This window comes from Silene latifolia, chromosome Y, assembly GCF_048544455.1.
Source record: "Silene latifolia isolate original U9 population chromosome Y, ASM4854445v1, whole genome shotgun sequence".
NCBI lineage: Eukaryota > Viridiplantae > Streptophyta > Magnoliopsida > Caryophyllales > Caryophyllaceae > Silene > Silene latifolia.
The window spans coordinates 391456444-391461749 of NC_133538.1; positions in this window are offsets into that span (position 1 = coordinate 391456444).

The window sequence follows — 5306 nt, forward strand, 5'->3', positions numbered from 1 at the left end:
AGTATGTAAATTCTCCATATAAATTATAGTGAATCCAATTTATAAAATATAATGAGCGGTAGGTGAATAAACGTTTCATTTCTCATTCACATGTTACTTGAACAAAGTATAAATAACCGATAACAAATGAATTAACTAATACGGAACACGAGGCAAAACGTAAACAAACCAAAATCCGAACTACCTATAAGCATATACGAGTCAACAAGGGAAAACTTTGGTCATGATACGAATAAAAAGCATAAACAACCATCATACACAAAGGATATATATATTTATAGAACTTGAAACGGTAAAACGGCACCATTTACTCATACGGACTCCGAATCGAGTGATTCTGATACGAATGCGGAAGCGAATAAAATAAAAAGAGGATTTTTGTGCTAGGGATCGAACTCGTGACTCGTAAGACCAAGAGACAAGTTTGATTCCGTAGGGATATTTGACTAGAAGCCAGCCTAGACTTCGAGTCAATGGGTTTTTTTGCCCGAAATAGACCTATATCTCGAACAATGGGTGCTTAAGTTAAAGACCTATTTAACTTAAATCAAAGATTTGAAGTACCGTCTCAAATCTGGAATTTCTGATCAACCTTGATCGTTTTTCTGGAATTTTTATTAACTTTCAATGATTTAGAATAACTACAACTCTCACTTAAATAGCCTTAATTTGCTTACAATAAAAGACTCCTAAATGAAATAGAAAACAATAAATTAATCTGACAACTAAAAGATAATAATCTAACTAATGAAATCTAATCTTTTGATTAGTTTTATTCCATCCTAACTACTCCTAATTGCATCAGCTACCACTAATTCAAACCCGTGTTCGATCCCCGGCACTGCACTAATTTAATTTAATTAATAGTGCCATCAGAATTGTATCATACTCCCTTTCTTCAAAAGAATCGTCCCGATTCTTAGAACCCTAGAATTCCCCTGGATCGAATACAATCCTAGCAAATTCAGATGCAGAATTGATGAAGAAGAACAGAAAGTTATGTGGGCAAATAATTAATTTCCTGTTCAACTCATCATCTTAAATCTCCATGAATTTGCAACGATAGTAATCATTTATAACCCTCTTGTGTCGTCTGACTCGTCTCCACTCGTGCCTTCCACCCCTCCACCCTCCTTGCACGAGAATAATTTCCTCATTAACCTCAACGGTTTCCTCATCATTCTAATCATCAAACATAGGAGGTAATTTCGGATCAAACTTAACCTTCTCCTCATAGGAGCTTTCAAACGAGAACACCGCCGACATAAATTTTTTTTTTCCCAGATGAACAGTACACGTGAATAGTAATTTTTTTTTGCTGTCACGCCTCGAACAAGTTACTAGAACTGCTCCCGAGATAAGTAATCAAAACCGATTAACCCTCGAACTACCTGCTCAAGTTTAACCCTTGAACTCCAATCGCAATCAGAAATTCAACTAACAACTTGGTTTGACACGCCTAGGACCGTCTAGATTTAGGGAAATCAAGAGCCGAAGCTCTGATACCATATGATACGAATGCGGAAGCGAATAAAATAAAAAGACGATTTTTGTGCTAGGGATCGAACACGTGACTCGTAAGACTAAGAGACAAGTTTGATTCCATAGGGATATTTGACTAGAAGTCAGCCTAGACTTCGAGTCAATGGGATATTTGCCCGAAATAGACCTATATCTCGAACAATGGGTGCTTAAGTTAAAGACCTATTTAACTTAAATCAAAGATTTGAAGTACCGTCTCAAATCTGGAATTTCTGATCAACCTTGATCGTTTTTCTGGAATTTTTATTAACTTTCAATGATTTAGAATAACTACAACTCTCACTTAAATAGCCCTAATTTGCTTACAATAAAAGACTCCTGAATGAAATAGAAAACAATAAATTAATCTGACAACTAAAAGATAATAATCTAACTAATGAAATCTAATCTTTTGATTAGTTTTATTCCGTCCTAACTACTCCTAATTGCATCAGCTACCACTAATTCAAACCCGTGTTCGATCCCTGGCACTGCACTAATTTAATTTAATTAATAGTGCCATCAGAATTGTATCAGATTCAAGTGGCTAAACCACCTAATTTTTCGACGCTGATCCATCTGTCATATTTTTAGTAGCATTGGAAGTCGCACCAGTCAGAAACGATGGGTTCCAGGCCAACACGGGTCACCCAAAATAGTCTCAAAAATGCAACTTTAGCAAGATAAATGGAACCGTCTCAAAACCGAAACTTTAATCAAGTAATGATACTAGTGACATATAACAACAATCACATCTAATTACCCGTCTCATAAGAAGGCCAAAGATACCATCTTTACTCAATTTAAGCAAGTAAAACCTTGTATAAATCCATCTTAAGCAACTACACATATAATCTCATAAGAATCACAATTACTAGCTTATAACAACAAAACATAACATATAAACATACAAATGACATAATACCGAGTAACCCATCACCGTTACCTCATTATTTCTTTAAAATGCAAGATTCCGACTCAAAACCATGCCGGTTGCCCAAAAGGAAGCTCAAGAACCGAGTTCCCAAGAAAGACCTTGAAAATCGTGCCATAAAAGTCACGGCCAGCATCAAGGGTGAGAGAAAGTCAAGATCTTTCTTACCTAGGAAGATGGAGGGCGAGGAGAGGAAGAGATAGGCGCGAAAATCATTGAAAACCGATAAGAAACGAAGGTTTTATGGCCATTTTAGTGAAGGAGGTGGAAGTTGTGTAACAATGGTGTTTTATGTTTGTTTGTTGATGAAAGTTGCTGAAATTTTAGAGTAGAAGGAAGAAGATAGGGTTTTGAGTGTAGGATTGGTGGAGGGGAAGAAATAAAAGAAAGGCTCAATGGTCATCCTAAGCCCAAAACCTTAAATTGAGTCGATTTTCCACTAAAATACGTTTTAAACCTACTACAAACTTAAGATGGATATTTTTATTAATATTAACATTATTATACATGTAAAGCCGCATTTTTATAAAAGCGGATTTAAAATATAAATAAAATAATAAATTGGCTAATTAAATTATAAATGCCAAAACAAAAAATTCGCGGTGTTACACCTTCTCTACTTCGATTCTATTTTTGAGTTCCTTACCATTCCTTAAAGTCATAGCTTTAGATTCATCAATAAGAAGAGACACCTGTTTTTCATCCTCATACTTGTCTTATTTAGTGCTAATGGTATCAAGAGTATGTTTTATATGATTCTCAAAGTGCTCTTGACGATTAAATGTTTGTGCATGCACTTCTCCTATTTGAATAGCTAGTTGCTTTACGATGTTTTCCAAAGATTGATGCTGAGAAGTCATAACCAGATTTTGATTATTCATAAATTGACACTGATTATTCATAAAATCTTTGAATTCCTTTATTTGTTCAGCTTGTTCCAACTGTTTTTGAACTCTCACCTCAGATTCATCTTTTATTCCATATTGTTGGCTATTATTGGCCATGTTTGAGATCAATTTTCTAGCTTCTGAAGGAGTTTTATCTACTAAAGCACCACCACTAGCAATATCAATTAACCTCTTCTGATCATTTAACAACCCATCATAAAAGCATTCAATCAAATATTCTTCAGTAAATTGGTGTTGAGGGCAAGAAATACAAAGTCTATTAAATCTATCCTAATAAGTATGTAAAAGCTCATTTTATTCGCTTAGACTTTTAGCAATGGTCTCCTCTTTGATGCTTGGTCATTAGATGCACTCCATTTAACTCTACGTTGCTCCATAAGTGCAAGGTTAGCGATCTTCTCCTACCAAGGACATAAAACCTCAAAGAATATGAAAAGTAGGGAACTAAAGATAAGAAACGACCCTAATAAGCACTAGAAGGCATAGGAACGAGGCTAGTTCGGGGACTAAATGTGCACATATATGAGTCGCATCAAATATCCCCAAACTTAAACTTTGCTTGTCCCGAGTAAAGAGGTGACTAAAACTATGACCCTTATTAATACTACAAGCCGATATGAGACAATTAGCGGGTCTCACTCCGCCCCTTCAACTCACAACAAGAAATCCATGAGGTAAGATGCCTTCTTGCAAGGCAAGGTGGGGCTTGCCAAAATGGCGATAAATCCAAGCATTAAGCACACAAAACAAGTAATGGATGCATCTATAAAATAATAGCCACTCTCCTCATCTAAGTGGCGGAAATCATCTAGAGGGGAAGCAATCTAAGGGTACACATTCCATTGTAGATATTATTTCTCCAAGCTACTAAGTCCAAAAGGATACCAACAAATAACCTCCAAATTGTGTCAAACTAGGGTACTTTTATCCTCAATCGCTAAATACTTTTGTCAAGAGTAGGCTCCTTATGGTGTTAGAAACACTGTAGGATCGCGGAATTCCCCCTCTTGCCTAGACAAGAAGAAGGGTCGTCCCCTCTCCACCATGCAACAAAATGAGATCATCAATGGATAAAACGGATCAATATACTTTGAGTTTCATAATGGTAGTTTGCTTTTGTTTTGTTTCCCCCCAATTTCTTGTGGTATTTTACTTTTCGAGAACATTTCTTTGCCACTTTTTATGTTTGGCAATTTTTGATACTTGGCAATTTCTTCGCATTTTTGAACATTTTCAAAGTAACCCCATTTTGTAGCAAGGGCACTTCTATTGAATCTTAGGAGTCTATTTTTGCTCCTCTTTTCATTGATGCATTTTCTTGTGCAAACTTTTTTATTTTCATTTCAAGACTTGAACTCAATTTTGGAGATTTTTGTGCACATTCCCTTTTGTATTGGCAAAACATGATGATAGTAATAAAAGAGCGATTACATGGCATCAAGGGTCACCTTGGAATAAACGGCAGCCAATGAGTCTTCACACCACAAGGTACTCTTGAGTAGGCCTTAGTCCATGGGTCAAAAGATACTAGTATGACACATCTTAGGGTGTCTTGAGGGTATTCTAGCAAACAAAATCTCAAGGAGAAAAATTATCTACAAGGGACTATATACACTTGCCAAGCTTCCCAACTAGACATTTTCACAAGATTTTTCCTAAAATACAACTATATGCCATGATGCAACTAGCATATATACAACTCTAATGCAAATGCTACTATCACTAGTATGCCATATAATCTAAATAAAACTCCTAGAATCACATTGGTTTGTACCGCATCAAACAAAAAGAAGCCACATAGTCATTAACATAAAGGGGAAAACGGAGATTTGGAAATATCATACCATGCGGTCTTCATATTCCTCATGCCTCGGATGTGGCGTAGTCGGTCCAATATAATAGGAGTGAACACAAACAAACAAATATATATACAATATATACAT